General features: G+C 44.1%; 1 protein-coding gene and 1 long non-coding RNA gene across 2 annotated transcripts in view; one reads left to right on the plus strand and one right to left on the minus strand.

Annotated features, from left to right (window-relative positions):
- ZCWPW2 (zinc finger CW-type and PWWP domain containing 2) overlaps positions 1–18,214 on the plus strand; it is a 1,218,481-nt gene that overhangs the window by 1,022,440 nt on the left and 177,827 nt on the right. The window lies entirely within an intron of this gene.
- LOC146788972 (uncharacterized) lies at positions 9,963–17,368 on the minus strand. Its single transcript, XR_014969731.1, has 3 exons — positions 17,165–17,368; positions 10,715–10,816; positions 9,963–10,372 (listed from the first exon to the last, which is right to left on the minus strand). It is a non-coding gene; the product is annotated as an uncharacterized LOC146788972 (long non-coding RNA).

An 18,214-nucleotide genomic window follows, 5' to 3' on the forward strand; every position in this document is an offset into this window, starting at 1 on the left:
TGCTCATTCGGCAGTTCAGTACATAAAGGACAATATGCATGGGTAGCAAAATCACCCAGAATAATATTCGGACGAGCCTTTGAAACGTTAAAGATGCTTATTAACGTCTCCAGCGAGGCGGGGACAGCAACTAGGCACGTCGCTAAGATATCGTGCACAGATCTCATCGGTGTCAAACAGAAGTGAGGGGCATCAGTTACTCTTTTCGCCAGCAGTGTCCAAAAGTTCGATGACGAGTCCCACGCATTGAAGGAACGCAACACTCTGGTTCCCAATTCATCCCGGGTTAATGGGATCCCTTCTCTCTCTCCGAAGTAGACCGAACGGTGTCCAGTACCGACACATCCTGCAGCAACAATCCAAAGAATGATCTGAAAAAGAACCAAACACAGGCATTAATCATTCTCGTAAATAACATTTATCAGCTGGGACAGCTTCCCAGCTATCTTTCCCTGGCCTCATAACCAAAATGGTGTTATCCTGACCGGTGGCAATAACCTCTGCTTGTTCAGGGGGATTCTTAGGCGATTGCACCCAAATCTTGGCTCCAGGGTTATCCGTAGAGCCAAAGCCTTTCTGGCCTCGTACAGTTAGCAAAGTTGGGGCAGTGCCTTTCATTATTTCACCACTGAAAACAGGCATAATGAGTAATTGAGCCACTCGGTCGGTGCGGTGTATCAGCAAGTCATTCTCACTGCTATTTAGCAGAAGTACCTTAATCTCTCCCTGATAGTCGCTGTCAATTACCCCTCCAAGTACCTGGATGCCTTTTACAGCCAGCCCCGATCTAGGGGCGATCAATCCAAAATTCCCCGGTGGTATATGAATACCAACACCGGTAGCAATGATGACCCGATTTTTGCTTTTTAGAACGGTGTCATCCATGGCATGCAAATCTAAGCCTGCCGACCCTGGGGTCGCTCTGCATGGAGCCAGAGCTCCGGAAGTAATTTCCCAATACATCACAGTTTCATTAATTACATTAGGCATAGTCTCAACCTTTGGGGGGAACAAACGCATAAGTGGAGATTCAGCATTTAAAAAAGGACGATTATTCAGGATTAATAGTGCTTGGGGTAAAAAGTCTCGCCAATTTTTATACTTGTCATCTGTTAATTTGCGTAGCTGATCCTTTAACAGACCATTCAATCTCTCCACCAGGCCCGAGGCCTGCGGGTAGTAAGGTATATGAAAGATCCATTCAATATGGTTTTCCACACAGAATTCCTGTACCAATCTTCCACGAAAATGGGATGCATTATCAGATTGAATTTGGAATGGCACACCATAATACATCATAATCAATTCTAATGTTTTAATGGTATTCAATTGGGTGGCTTGCTTACATGGAAAAGCTACCAGCAAACCACTATATGTATCGACAATTGTGCAAACATATTGACAATTTCTGCTCATGGGAAGGGGTCCGATGTAATCAATCTGCCAGATTTGAGCGGGCAATTTCCCGCGATGTAAATGACCTCTAACAATTTGGGGTACTTTACGCTGTCTGATATGCTGACAGACGGGACAATGTAGAATAACATTTTTGATTAGGTCCAGGGGAATATAAATTCCTCTATCAGCAGCCCACCTGCTAGTGGCCTTCTCTCCAAAGTGTCCTGCCTTCTGGTGTGCCCATTTCGCCAATCCCGCAATATCAGGATCTTGTCTGTCCACCACTGCCTCAGCAATTTTAGATTTCTCATCTGCAATGTTATGAAAAAGTTTGTCAAGAGAATCTATGGGGGTGTGAGCATCCACATGGAAGATGGTAACAGTACTCTGTGGGAGCATTTCCCAAATCTCTTGCCATAACTCTTTTCCCCATAACTCTTTGGAGTGTAACCTCCAATTATGGGAATGCCAGGTCGGTAACCAAACGGCCAGTCCATTGGCAGTGGACCAGGAGTCGGTGAAAATATGGCATACACCAGGTAACTCCTGTTTCAAAACTTGATAAACGGCATAGAGCTCTGCGAACTGACTACTCTTCCCTTCACCAGTTGTGCTCAACAGTTTCTGTGTGATCGGATTATAAGACACCGCCTTCCAGTGCCGTGTAGTTCCAATACATTTTGCTGACCCATCTGTGAACCACACATGGTTCCTGTCCTCGACGGACAAATCATCAAAAGGTTTACCCCACTTGACAGGAGACTCCTGTTCTAAAGGTACAGAACACTCACTCTCAGTCTCAGTCGATGGTGCTTGCGCCACTTGCTCATGTAAAGACGCAACTCCTTTCGGACCCACACGTGCCCTGTCTTGTATGTACCATTTCCATTTAATCACACTCGCCTCCTGAGCATGCCCAATTCGATGAGTTTTTGGTGAACTCAAAACCCACTGCATAATAGGAATTTCAGGACGCAAGAATATGTCATGTCCCAATGTTAATTGCTCGGTATCCACCAAAGCCCAATAACAAGCAAGTAGCTGTTTCTCAAAGGGTGTATAACGCTCACCAGCATCAGGTAGCTTTTTGGTCCAAAACCCTAATGGTACTTTGCACCTGCCTTGTTTCTGCCACAGACTCCAGTTTGCATAAGGGCCTTGCACAGACACATTCAAATCCACATCACCATCACGTACAGGCCAAAGATCCATAGCATGTTGAATTGCCTCTTTCGCTAAACTAAATGCATCTTGTTGTTGCTTACCCCATTCAAATGCATTCTTTTTACGTGTAACACGGTACAACGGGGCCAATATTTGACTCAAATGAGGAATATGCTGGCGCCAAAAACCAAATAAACCAATGAAGCTCTGGGCTTCCTTCCTATTCCTCGGAACCGAAAAATCAAGAATCTTCTGTTTAACTTGAGGGATCACCTCGCGGTGTCCCTCATGCCAATTAATACCTAAAAATTTTACAGCTTGGGACGGACCTTGTAATTTGTCCGGATTGATCTCCCAACCTTTCCCACGCAGACACTCAATGACTCTATCTAATTGTGTCTGAACATCCTCTTGTGTTTCGCCTTGGATCAAAACATCATCAATATAATGACATATCTGAATTTTGGGATGAACTGGTACCTCAGTCAAGTGTTCTGCCACCAGCCGGTGACAGATCGTAGGGCTATGCACATAGCCCTGAGGAAGACTTCTGAACGTCATCTGACGCCCGTTCCACGTAAAACTGAACTGTTCCTGACACTCAGGGGCAATTGGAATAGAAAAGAAAGCATTAGCAATATCGATGGACGCATACCATGTACCTGGATGTGTTTGGATTCTTTCAATCAGGGTGATAACATCCGGTACTGCAGCAGTCAAAGAGGGCGTGTGTTTGTTCAATTCTCGATAATCAACAGTCATGCGCCAAGAATTATCACTTTTACGCACCGGCCAAACAGGATTATTCCAGGCAGAAGTAACTGGAGTTATAACGCCTGCATCAACCAACTCCTGAATGGTGGTACTAATCTCTTCATGACCACCCGGAATACGATACTGCTTCTGACAAACCACTTTGGTCGCCTGGGGAACTTGTATGGGGGGCATCCTTAAACGACCAACCCGTATAGGTCTGGACGAGATATAATGCGTCGTTCCAAATTGGTAACACCCATCATCAAGATGCAATGTCATTCCCTTCAAAATATCAATTCCAATTATGAATTCTAGAAGTGGCACCACTAATACAGAATATTCCTTTCTAGGGATTCTACCTATTCTCATTTCAAGCAAAGTTTGAACTGCAGGGGTTTCCTTTCCTCCTAATCCGGTAATAGTGAAAGGCTGCCCTGTAAATTTCTTTGATTTTCCATGAATAAGAGTGGCCTCCGCTCCTGTATCAACTAATGCTCGGGCCCTTTGGATATTACGATGTCTCCAAAAAATATCAATATCTACATAGGGTCTATTATCTCTGTGAGCCCATCTGTGTACCGGAGCTTGACCTATTTCCTAGTCATTCTTACTGCATTCTGTGTACCAGGACAAATCAGGATAAAGACTCTCACGTTTCTTAGGTATCGGTACCTCCTGTTCATATCCATCTCTATTACGAAATGGATTCCTGTCCTCTACATTGCACTGCGAGTTTCGATCGGCCAAACTGTATCGATCCTCCCTCCTTCTCAATTCAGGGGATTGATCCCTATCATCTCTACGTCTGCTGTAAGCATGATAATTTCTCCCCCTTTCCTTTTCCCCCTCTCTCTCCCTGTCCCGCTCTCGACGAGGGGACAGATCATGTACAGGACGCCGATCATCACGACGATCAAAGCGCCCACGGCGATCATCATCACCGCTACCATCAGAACAACCACGATCACACTCAGTCGTCCGAACACGCCGGGCACCCTCCTTCCGGTCCAAGCCCCGTTTGCGAAACATTTCCCACAAACGAGCAGTAGTCTCACCATCAATGTCCTCCCGACGCACACCATCAGCCAAAAGACCAGTAAAGATATCACGTCTAGTAAATTTATATTCACCAGGAGTACGAGTGTCAGACCGGGACTGACGTTCAGGTTTAAACCACTCACCCAACTCACCGAGTTGGCGTACCGACTCCAACACCGTAGATAGTACATTACCAGTCTGGTTAATCAACAAAGTCATCATGACCTGCTTGTAGGCAACAGGAGAAGAGCGAATGATACGATTCCGCACTGAAGAAGTCAACAACCCATCAAGCAACCTGTCAGCAGTGCCCAGAAAAATAGCCGTTTTCATTACTTCCTCCTTAAGACGTTGCGCAGCATCACGCAAGGTATACCACGGCTTGTCATTGACAGGCCAGTCAGATTCAGTAGGATACTTCAAATTGCAACCTTCAGTCGCCAATTGGAGCAAAGAAATTTGACCACCACCATTATAGTTACGAAAATGATCTTGCACAGTAGAATCCAAACTCAAATAACAAAACTTCAAACAATCGCCAGTATCCAACATAATACCAGCAGCGCCTAGTTCATAAAGGCGCACCATCCACGTGAGCAAAGCCTCACCAGTCCGCTGCCGAAAGCGTTGCAAAATATCACTAATTTCTTGCTGGGTAAAATCTTCCAAACAGTCCAAAGAAACACCCTGCGGAGCATTGGGAGACTGCTGCAACTTCCGACGAAAAACCGGGTGCGCAGAAACAACGGGACGAGCATCACAAGGAGCCCGAGCAGTACGAGTAGAGGGACAGTCAGTGTGAAAAGTATCAATCCCGCCCGAAGAACGAGCGCAATCACGGGGTGCACCATCAGAGGTGCGAGAAGTAGACTTACTGTCAGGACGGGAACGAGAAAGCTCATGCATAGCACATTCCTCACCCGAGGAACAAGACGTAGTCGAGTCCCAGATATTACCATCCCATTCATCAGGATTCCAATCCAGTCCAGCTTTCGCCACGACCAGACGCACTTTACGCGACGAAACACGACCACGCCTGTTCTTGTACTTATAACGAGCAATCCGCACAGCCGCCCTTTCGGCAACCGTTTGGTAAGTGTCAAGTTTGTCGGAAAGCAACTTATTTTGACACCGCAATAAAGTGTTAGAATTCTGAATCTCAACAAGGTGTGATTCCGCATCCTTAAAAGAGACCTGCAATTTCAGCAACCTCTCATGCAGAATCCGATACGCAGACAGAATAACCCAACCTCTGCGCCCCAAAGCGGGAACCTCCTCACCCTTCAAGACAGGTGCCGTCTGCAAACAAGTAATCACGTCAGCCGGTTCCGCCGACTCCAAAGAAGAATTCCAATTTTCACTCAGACCAGTAGAATCAGCCCACTCTCGGGCCAAGGCACCATAAGGCGTTGAATCCCATCCGGGAATATCAACGGACAATTTAAGAGTAGATTTCGATTTCCTGGAAAACATCGCGAAAAAGAAAGAAAAAGAAACGCAGAGAAAAAAAAAAAAAAGGAAGAGAGAAAGAAAGAGAAAGAAAAAGTATACACACAAATATACAAAAAAGAAAATCACGCACACGCCGAAAGCAAACACAAGACAACCACAACGCACACAGGTTACGTAAACAGTTCGTGACGCCAAATGTTCTGCTTTGGTTTTCGGATCGGGTGGAACCCGCTCTACAGAGCCCTTCTGACCCAAAACAGAACGTTACCCCCTCCCTAGGGTCTTTTTACACCCAAATAACCACATATATACGTACCACCTAAGGACAGGGAATTCCTATTATATATATATATATCAAGACCTCACAGCCTCACAATCTCAGCAACCACAGTCTCGCGGCCTTAGGCAGACCCAGAATCTCCTACCCATTCGGCAGCGACACACACACGATCTCGCGACCTCAGTCAGGTCCAGAATCTCCTACCCATTCGGCAGCGACACACACGATCTCGCGACCTCAGTCAGGTCCAGAATCTCCTACCCATTCGGCAGCGACACACAAAGTCTCGCGACCTGGGTCAGGTCCAGAATCTCCTACCCATCCGGTAGCAACACACAAAGTCTCGCGACCTGGGTCAGGTCCAGAATCTCCTACCCATTCGGTAGCAACACACAAAGTCTCGCGACCTGGGTCAGGTCCAGAATCTCCTACCCATTCGGCAGCGACACACTCACGATCTCGCGGCCTCAGTCAGACCCAGAATCTCCTACCCATCCGGTAGCAACACACAAAGTCTCGCGACCTGGGTCAGGTCCAGAATCTCCTACCCATTCGGCAGCGACACACTCACGATCTCGCGGCCTCAGTCAGACCCAGAATCTCCTACCTACACGGCAGCCTTAGCACGAGCTCATCCTATTAGTACACGACAGGGGAATTGGGACTATATATCAGATCACACAAAGACTATTAGTTGAGCACAACCTGTTCTCTAGTTCGAGGGGCTTGTTTTCCCCCTCATCCAGTTACCACTTACCTGACCAGGATTAACCTCTGTTCATTTTAAGGCAACTCTGACTAAAGAATAGGCTATCCTCCTATACAAAAGTACACAACACATGCTAACGTACAATAAGCTAAATACTTTATTTAAATGCCACATGCACATTTACGGAACACATCATACATATATAACCTGCAAGGAAAGTAAAAGATTAAGTTATACACTTCAAAGAAAAAGGGATCGACTTCACCTTGAGGGTACGTCGCCTGTACTCAATGGTCATCTAGGTTCCCTTCTCGTCTATGCCTCGGCTTAGCCTGGAAGTCACCCCTCTGCAGTTGTGGGTCTGCTCCCTTCTCCCTCTCCGAGTCACTGGAACCTCGTCCTTATCGGCTACTCTCTCCTCTTTGGATTCAAGTTCATCATCAGTCTTCCCTGGAATAAGTAATAGCTCTTCTGCTAACGGCCAGATGCCGCCTATGGTCTAGAAGCAAGTGCCCTTATCTCACTCAGACTTTCACTAATATAGAAGTGCATTCCCTCATGGAAATTTCCAGCTCGAAACCTGCCGCCCACCAAATTCTTGTACCTCCCCGTACCAAGGACACTTTCCCAGCCGGCCGGCCTGATGTAGTGTCTTCGGCATGAAGAAAAATACAATCCTTCGATAAGGGCCGGCCTGAACCGGTTCTCTCCGAGCGAATAACACCTCATAACTAAAACATCCCCCTCCCTCTGGAAAGGTCCCGGGCTGCCGGAGCAAAAAGAAAGATGGAGTCTCTCCCGTTTGAGGCCTACCAGGCCTGAATTCAACACAGCTCCATGAAACAACCTCACTATAGGGCAAATTATCCTCAAGGCTAATGAATCTATCCCCTAGGCTATGTGTGTAGGCCCTGAGCTAAGGGTAGGAGCACAGGATGGTGTCACAAGTGTCTAATAGATAGGCCCTACTCACTACTCCAGTCCTTAGGCTCGGATGGAAAGAGACTGAAGTCATATGGATTGCTCTGCAACACCGGAAGGCCGGGAAAATCGAGCAGTACAACGACGAACGGATGTAACGTCTATTTTCCACGGTCCAAGCGTATCCGCCACGATTAAGCATGGACTGGGAAGTGCAGCTGACCAGTGGAGGCCCACGGGAAACCCCTAGCGGCGGCGGAAGTGGGAACGAGATCGCGCGGCAAAGCCTGGAAAAATACCACACTGGGATTGGGCGCAACATTTAAATTTGAAAGTCGCTCAATGGGCAACCGTGGGGCGACCAGGGACAGAGGGTAAAAGGGGGGACATAGGTGTTGTGTCCTGCTGGACACAGTCTAGTGTATCTGCCAGACACTCCCCCGAGGGCTGGCCCACACACCAGTGGTGGCTGGTGACATTTGAAAGTGGTAGGGGGGTAAAGTTTTAGTCAAAGAGCACAGTGGCGTGCGAGCGAGCCCTAACAACCTAAGGGGGGGGTCGAAGGGTTCTCACCACGAGACATTTTTGAAAAAAGAGTGGGCAAATGGTGAATTTTCAAGCCAATTTTAGAAAGCAAAGTTGAACTGTGCGCCCTTCCTGCCAGTATGAATGTCTATGCATTTTGGGCAAACATTGAAGTGAGCACAAATCTACTTCTCCTACTCCCATTTTTATTGTTAATTTACTGCTCTTTCAGACCATTTTCACCACTCCTGAGTCACCACTCACCCGATGTTTTATACACCCTAAGGACATATCTAGTCTAGTAAAACATATAAAGAGAAATAGCGGCCATTGGCATAGTTCTATGAAAACAAGTTCTGTTTCAAACAAGTTGCTCTTCCTGAAACATATAGCTAGTCCACTTTCACATAACCACTTTAATACTGTGTCTCACAGAACAACATGAAAGGTACATGCATCGGTGTTGCTATTCAGCAGTGCTGACTGAAAACGAGGGCATTCCCTTGTTGTTAATGCCTTGGTGGCCGTTGGACCTCCCTGGGTATTAACAAATGATAAATGCCTGACCATGAGTACAGGTATTCATACTGCACCCATATGAAAATGAGCATGATCAAAAGTGTTTTTCTGATACTTCATCTTTAAATGACTGAGTGACAGCATCATTTTGTATTCAAAGCTATGGCTCAGAATAGGGTTGTTGCCATTAGCCCCAGTACATACCAATTCAAAAAACAAAATGCTGTATTGAAATGGAATGAATGAGTCTAATACTATTTCATTTCAGAAGAAGCCACAGAAAAACATTGCGAAGCTTCCTATAAGTGGTAGGTCAGAAACCTTTACGTTGAATATAAAATGCAAGCAAAGCGAAAATGAATCATATATGGGTGGGCATCGCAGGGAAGGGATTTCTTCCCCCAGAATAAAATTTGAGAAAAGAAATGGGTGGGAATGATGCATTTTCAGCATATCTTTCAAGAAAATCTGCTACCATTTTTTTTTTTAAAGGTGCGAATGGGTTCGCAAAGAGACACGTGTCTCCCTGCACTCACTCAGATACATCACTCAACTTGTACTCACACAAACTGGTTGTTCCGCTCCCCTTGCACTCCCAGACTCACACTGCTTCACTCACCCAGCACTCACCAAGCATACCACTCATCCGCCACTCACAAGGGTACATCACTCATTCAGTGCATTCACACCGTTCATGCCACACTCATGACAGCACATCACTCATCCAGTGTACTCATACAACGTACTCTAGGCTCACACAGGCACACCATTCATAACACTCAAAAAGGCACACCCTTCACTCTACACTTAGTCTTACCATTACTCACCCTGCATTCATACATGCACACCACTCACCCGCACTCACACAGTTAAACAACTGACCGTACATTCATACAGGCACGTCACTCACTAGACACCCTTGAACCCACATTTAGATCCCATGCTGCTGCAGCAGCGCTAAGTTGTGGAGGAGGTGTTGTCTCGACCAGTACAAAAGTTAGGAAGATTACCGAAAGCTGGCTGTTTCCTCCACTACAGGATCACAAACTCCAATTGAATGTATAATTCATTACATATTATAAATAAATTCCCTTTGGAATACGCCTGCACAATATATATCCACTGTAGCCCCATACAAAGCAAATGTAACATTCATGGAACAAAATATCGCAAACAAAGTTTTAAAATATCTTACACGTCTACTTTAATAGTACACAGTGTTTCTTTAATAAAATCACATAAAAAGACCATACAATTGATCCAATAGAAAACAGAAGAACATTTTTTCATTAAAACATTCCATATATTCCATACAATCTCTACAACATATACTGTATCATTATACAGACATGAAAAACACATGCACAAGAGAAAACACAATTCCAGACTTCTAAATTAGTCTTTATATGGACATATCATCTGAATTAGTGAGGGTATAGTCTGGTTCAACTTTTACTCGAAAAATACCACAACCATATTCCCTTAGAGATTATGTCATCCACAAAGCGTTGACGCGTTTCGATGGTTTTACTCAAAATTCTCCCATCTTTTTCAAGACATGTATTATCCTAAGGTTTTCTCTACCTCTTGTGTCCTCATGATTAGGGATCCTGTGTGAAAAATTAACATATACACAAATTGGTATTTACTATTTGAGCTCTGGTTTACTATTTCCTACAATTATCAATGTAGGATTAATACCATTTCTGTTTACTTTTTATTCATTTTTACATGCTAAAAAAGTCATGCACTATCATTTATAAATTGCCACCCAAATACATCTATATTAATATCTCCCTGCATTCAAACTAATCTCCTCTGTTGTATACAATTAAGAGTTATCCAATAGATTTGATACTGTTCCCTAATTTCTTTACATGATATATTTTGTTAACAGTACTCCTATGCAACTGCCCTCTTAACATTGAATTAGTTGTTCCATCCATTCACACCTTGTAACCGAAAAAAAATTATTTGCCAACTTCAATTAATATTCGAGAAGCAGTCCTATATTGATATCCAGTAGACCCAATCTTAAAGAGCGGACAATCCACCTATTTAGGAAAAAATAGAAAAATTACGAGGACGTTCTGGCATATCCCCACCTAACGTTTATCTAACATTGATTTTAGAAAAGAAATATATTGTTGTGTTCATACCTTTTATTCTACCTTATATACAGCCTCTAGTGTTGAGCACTATCATTATATTTGCCTCCGTTTATGGAGGATCTGCTTATCTCCTTTTGTTGCTATAAGAATCTTCGAAGCACTAAAGGATGCAAAGTTATATATGTTGCCATCAGGGTAGGAGCATGTGGTTCATCCAGTCTTCCTATCCAAAAACAAATGTCAAATTAACCTTTTGTGAGCAATCACCGTCCCCCCATTTTCTATAGTTTTGTGATTAGCACTATTTATGATATCGGTCCTAGGGCTACTTCCCGTATTATAGCTAGACCCATTCGTATAATAGGCTTCACATCACCTTATCCTATAGGTTCCTCTGTTTTACTCTGTATGTTGCTACATATTCTATACAGATTTTATTATGCTATTTCTTCATATGAATCCTGACACACTACTATCGGATTCATAGCCTCACCCCTGTGAGTTGAAACTTATTTACAAATTAAAATGCTATCACCGCCTTCCCCATAAAATGGCGAAATCAATCGATTAGATTTACCCCTGCGCATATCCTAATGCACTCCCCTCCTAAGGAAAAAGTCTTCATTTAACTCGGTACCCATTGTTGGGTGATTCCGTTCAACTACCTCAGTCTCATTAGCTCACATTTTGAAAAAAGGTTCAAAACCTATGTTATAACTTCTACCTCTTCAACGTTAATATCGAAAATGGACTTCACCCCTATATGTTGAAACTTGCTTATGATTAAGATAGGATTCCTACCTTACCCAAAACAAAACAAAAAAAACTAGTGTAATGAGCCAATTTGACAGTTACTCATCTAAAATCGCCTGTGCACGCGTCTTAACGCACTCACCTCGTAATAAAAAGTCTTCCTTTGACTGGGTTACCACTGTCGGGTGATTCCCTTCGACAAACTCGGTTCCCATAACTCACGGTTTAAATAGTAACCAGCCACCTTCCCATTGGCTGTCATACTCCTGTCAATTATCCTATACTGGCCTAGTTCTGACTCTGCCTATATTCACCCGGCAGTAAAACATATGATCGATTCCTGGTTCTTTACTTGTTAAAACTATCTTATAACATGATTATATACTAATCTCCAGCGCACACTGTGCTTCATAGTACTAATGAACCCCTTATTATGCACGGAATTATCTAGAATAATCCCACGAGTATGCCACGACAATTACGTTGTCCAGACTAAAACTTTGTCTGCCTAAGTTCACCCGGAAGTGCTCGACTCTATGCCCCGTTTGCTTAGATCCCCTGAGCAATGTACTCCTGCCGCTTGCCGATTTCTTACGTAAGTTTTAAAGTTTAGTTATACTCAAATTGGCACATTCCCGTGTTACTTCTTATTAGTACCTTAATTAAATTTTTATAATAATTTTTATGAGTCAGAACTGTGGCTCCATAACATTTTAATTGCATAAAAGCTTTCATCTTTTTCAAAAAGTTTTTTTTATATACGAGACCCTTTGTACGTTATATGAGTATCTAAAGAGGTACTATATTGTCAACATTAAAAATTATCTATTTATAATCCGCATCCAGTCCTCCCTGGAGTTGAGATCCTTCTCTACTGTGTTTAAATGGCATATATACCATTGTTCTCTCACTTTCCTTTTAGATTCAAGTTCACCACCTCTTCTATTGATACTAACTTTTTCTAAGATAAACCACTGCAATTGATCACAGCTATGTCCTATTTTTAAAAAATGTTCTGTCAAGGGGGCATTTTCTTTTTTAGTTCTGATGGCAGATTTGTGTTCGAGAAGACGAACACGTAACTCGCGGCTAGTCTCACCTACGTATCCCAGACCGCAGGGACACAAGATTGGGTATATAACGTTCTTACTGCGACAATTGTTCAATGTAGTCGTCGTTATAGTTTTACCTGCCATTTCTATACTTTTGGTCTCAATACAGTGAGGGCAGATGGAACATGATCCACACCTATAGTTACCTATTGCTCTTTGTCCTGTTAAAGTTTGCTGGCTCTCAGGTTTCAATGGGTAAGTTTTAACTAAAGAATTCCTAATTCTCTTATTTCTTCTAAAAGAAAATAGAGGCTTTTGTAATTGAGCCACTGCTCCGTAATTTAAAATTTTCCAATTCTTATTAACTATATTTTTAATTTTATTACTTACACCTGAAAATTGGCTCACAAATACAACCCTATCTGATTCCTGTTTCTTCTTATCTTTATTTATTTCTAACAAACAATCTCTGTTGTAGAAACACATTCTTTTAAGAGATTTCTTAATAAGCTTCTTAGGATATCCTCTATTACTTAGTTTTATCTTCATTATCTCTGCATGTTTATAAAAATCATCCAAGGTGGTACAATTACGTCTTAACCTCAAAAATTCCCCAAAGGGAATATTATCCCTCTGAGATCAAGGATGATTACTACTATATTGTAGTAGAGTGTTCTTGTCGGTGGGCTTAGTATACAGCTCCACTTGTAGCTCACTCTCCACACACTTAACACAGATATCTAAGAACTCAACCTTTTCATCGCTGTAGTGGGCTGTAAATCTTAAGTTTGGATCGCCCAAATTTAACCATTGGAGAAATGATTCCAAGTCACAACTGGCACCGTTCCAAATGAATATAATATCATCAATGAAACGGTGCCAGCACGTAACATATTCAAAGTAGGGTGCCATCTCATTATATATATTTAGTTGCTCAAAGGCACCCACATACAGACAGGCCAGACTTGGGGCACAGGTGGCCCCCATGCTGGTCCCCTTAACCTGTTTGTACAGTTCATCTTTGAACAAAAAGACATTGTTTTTAAGTACCAGCTCAATACATGCGAGTATAAAATCCTTATTTGCTCCATTGAGTTCCCCTGGTTCAAGGATGGAGGCATTGACCCGAATAGTGTCATCCTGGGGAATATTAGTGTACAGGGCTTCAATATCAGGGTGACCAAAATCTGGGTCACCCTATTGAACCCCTGACCTTCAAATACAGCAATAGCATGAGCCGTATCCTTCAAATAAGATTGTTGTTTATGAACCAAAGGTTTTAAAACATGGTCCACATATTTACTGAATGGTTCCAGTATCGACCCTAAACTACTAACTATTGAACGCATTGGGGGATTGCTAACATTCTTGTGAACCTTCGGTAGCCCATAGATAGCCCGGGTAACCGGGTGCATGTTCAGTAGGAATTTGTATTCATTCTCAGAAATCCACCCTTCATTCCTTCCCCGTATTAGTAGATCACTTACTTCCCTTTTCAGATCACTTATGGCTGATACCTTAATTCTTTTATAATGTTCCTCCGCATTGAGGAGCTCCCTCATCCTTCTGTCATAATCTTCAGAGTCCAGAACCACGACCCACCCCCTTTATCTGCAGGTTTAATTACGTATCGGTCATCATTTTGTAGAGATCGTAGTGCTTCTCTTTGACTCCGTGGGAGATTATTATCATAACCGGCCTCCCTGTTGCATATATTTTTTACCTCAATCTCAATCACTTTTTCAAATATTTCTACATTTTTATCTATTTGTGCCAAATTCGGAGTAAAGGTCGACTGAGGTTTAAAACCTGATACATACTGTTGAGGCTCCTAACTCTTATCTTCAAAGTACCGTTTTAATCTAATTTTCCTAAAAAAACGTTTTCTCTCTGTATAATATATAATTCATTACATATGCAGGTCTTTCTGCGACCCCCGTGTGACGTTTTGAGATGTGAACTATTACGACGTAGCCCACATCACAAAAGCCACATGCTTTCATAATCCACATGCTGCTGCTCACCGTGCCAGCATTGTGAGCAGGTTTTATGTGAAGAGATGAATAAAAGGGACATCATCAATAGCCCCAGAAACACTCGTAAACACAAATGCAGTGACCAACTATGTCTAGCAGAAGTGAAGATTTAAAACGCACACTTTTTTTATGCAATATGCACAGCACATAAAATGGATAATAAAAATACAACATTGTTTCAAAATGACTTGAACATTTTACATGTAAGGTCTTTTTGTCTGGAATCTCACGGCTTTCCACAGCTGGGACTCAGCTGTTTCACACTAACAAATAGCAGGGTTGGTACCGCCATCTAATGTTTGCAGCAGCATGAAGGGGTGATTACATGGCACTGTATTAGTTTCGTTTTCATGCTGTACGGTAGTGTTTTACAGCTTTTCCCCTTCAAAGTGTGAGCCCGTCCATGCTTCAATAATAGTGATATCGCAGGTGTTGTAAATGGTTGTATCCCAAGTAACGTAAATTTATAAAGCATGCATGGTGGGCGCAAAGATTACATTCCTACTATAAAATAGCGAACTGCGGGTACTTTCAGGTTTTGTATTGCACGCTTCACTTGAACTAAATATACATTTTCAAGATAGTGCAATATTAATTTATACAGTTTAACTTACGCTTTTTAGGACCCTCCATAACTAGGCCCTTGCTATACAACCACCGCAAAGACATAGATAACAAAAACGCTTTGTTATCAAAAAGATCAGTTATGTACGTCTGATAATGAAAACACAGGCTAACATACCTATCGAAGTCTGGGAAGCGTTCAAGACACCTTAAGTTAAAGGTTATTTATTTTTGCTGGTACGTTTAGAACGTACATTTTAAAACTTACACTGGAAAGCTTGTTGGCGGAGATTAACGTATGCAGACACGACAAACTTTTTGTGTGTTTTACGAGGTCCAAAGAGGTGTACACTGGTTACTGGATGTAAAAGGTTCATAATACATGAAAAGGTGGCCTCTAGAAATTCGACAACTTCAGGCCGGCCCAAACAACGCAAGCACAGGTGCCCATGTTTTAGTACATATTTTGAAAGGCACAGACATTCAAGGAATGCACTGCTTTACACGCACGCACAATGTATTCCTCTTCAGTGAAAACTAGATAAAAAAGTGATCAATTTATATGCATGCCTATCCCCTTTTCAGAACTGAGCCAGGACACTTTTTCCAAGGAGGCTTCTGATCTCTGCAGGCTTTGCTCTTCTAAGAATGAAGCAACCCTGCAGCACTGTGTGCACTTGTAAAGCCCTTCTAGAAGGAACACGATTCTGGTTAGCCATATTTTTCTGCAGCAAGCTTTTTTTTCTCCTGTGATAATACTGGATATTTGCGTAAATTGTTAAATTTTTGATTGTAGCCCTCAGGAGGGTGCCAAGGACAATTTTATATTGCAGTAGGAATTTCTTCGAGCCTGTGCTGACCGTTATGAATTTTATCTGTTTTATCTGCATATTGCATGTAATATGTGATGATGGTTTCATTTTTGGAATTTTTAAGTATTGCTTGACCTTTGATTAATTGCCATGGAATTAATTAACTAATGCACTGAAGGCGTCGATTGGATGCCCGTTCGATGTATGCTGGTAAAACAGGGGAGAAAAGATTGTTCACAAAATGTGTGATCTTAGGCTAGTGAATTTGCCCTGAAAAACTCCTTCGCAGGAAATGGTGGTCGTCGCCAACAGCGTTGGGAGTGTCTCCAAGTCGTTATCGGATGCTGGCACGTGGCAGGGAGCAAATCCGACCACCTTCGGCATAAAAAGGGTTGGGTTTGATAGTGACGCTTCTGCCTTCCTTCATTAAAAAGGAAGGGATTCAGTCCACAGGTGGAGACCGGCAGGGGCCCTGTGTCCAAGACTATGGACTCTATTTCCATCACCCTGGTGGGGTGTCAAGGTGAAAAGCACCCTCTCGATCACTGTGGCCTTAATTTCCATGTAAAAGCTGTAAGTAGAATATCAAAATTATAGAAGTGGGCGCGTGTGCAGAAGAGGGTGAAAGTTGTGAGGTACCTGTGGCGTATACGTCGTTACAAGTATGTATTTGTTTACAATCGTAATTTTCAGCATTCGAGGCGCTAGGGACCAGAGCTGAAAATCGGAGCATCAGTGCAGGCCAGAGCGCGCGGGACCACTGAAGTTTTGTGTAACTGTGGGTGTTTGGCATGGCGCACCGTGCCCGTCGCTCGAGGAGCCTGTTAGGTGTTGTCTGTTAGTTTCGATACTTACTTCTCGCTCTCCCTGCTTTCCATCACTCACCGCCGCCCCACTCTCGCATTTTCATGGATTGCTCTCCCAGAGGGTATTATTCCTACAGCCCTGATTTCTTTATTCTGTCCAATGTTGCTCTCTTCCCTGGCCTTGTTTCTCTCCCGCTCAACTCACTTATTTTTCTGATACCACCAGTCGCGGCTCGCAATTCTCGGGGGGGGGGTGACATAAACTTACCTTCCTGATCCTGGTCCTTGCTGCCTCTGCGTCCAGTTCCTGGGCCGGTACGGACTCCGGAGCAGGAACAGGTCTGGCCCGGTCCGGAGCAGGAACACCTTCAGAGGGACTGCGCGGCCGGTGTGGTGTCTCACTCTCAGCCAATCCAGACGCTGCATTAGCAGCGCCAGGATTGGCTAGGGCACCGATACGGCCCGCCCACTAGGGGACCGGAAGGCTGCAACGGCCTCTTGGGTTCCCCCCTCCCTCGCTCTCCTGAAGCCGGTATAGTATTGGCTGACAGTGCGCATGTACGGGCTGGTAATAAAAATGACCAGCTCAAACCCGAACTTGCGCACTACGCGCCACTGTCAGTGACAGTCTGACTGTCACTCAAACCACGTTGAGTGCTGCCGCAGCCCCGCCCCCACCCCCTTCAGCAGCCAATTGCCGCGCGCGCCTGTCACAGCAGCGCGAGAGTGGAGGAGTTTAAAGAATTGCTTCATTTGCTTGGTATAACGAATTTAGGGGCAATATGGCTAGTGGGGCAACGCCCCAGTGCCCCCAATGGATGCACTGCCACTGCCACACACAAGCCCTCACCCATCCAACACGGGCGTCACCAGTCAGGTGACCCCGCGAATAAAAGGGCCCGAGTGCACGTGCTCGTGGCTAGTTATCAGTACCACATACCCATGTGTCCGTGTGGTCATTCATGCATTATGTCGGCTTAGGGCCCAGAACGTAACACTGGCGATGAGCGGGACTTGCCCACGTGTGCAGCCGCCGTTTCTGAAGATGGTGTGAAGGGGGATGTGTGCGGCCCGTGTTAAGGGCACCCCCTGCGGATTGCGAAGATATCGTCGGAAGACCCGCGGGGCATGTGAAGAGCCCCGGGGTGAAGAAGATAAGCGGGAGCCCACCCCGCATCTGATGTGCTGGTATGTGCATGGCGGTATGTGCAAGCCGTGTGAACTGCGTGGTACAGGAGATTTGTGAAGCGGCGGGAGCCCACCCCGAATGTGAGCTGCACGCAATTACCCGGCAGACACAAGGTGAGCCTCCTGCGAA

Source organism: Triturus cristatus, chromosome 10, assembly GCF_964204655.1.
Source record: "Triturus cristatus chromosome 10, aTriCri1.1, whole genome shotgun sequence".
Classification (NCBI taxonomy): domain Eukaryota; kingdom Metazoa; phylum Chordata; class Amphibia; order Caudata; family Salamandridae; genus Triturus; species Triturus cristatus.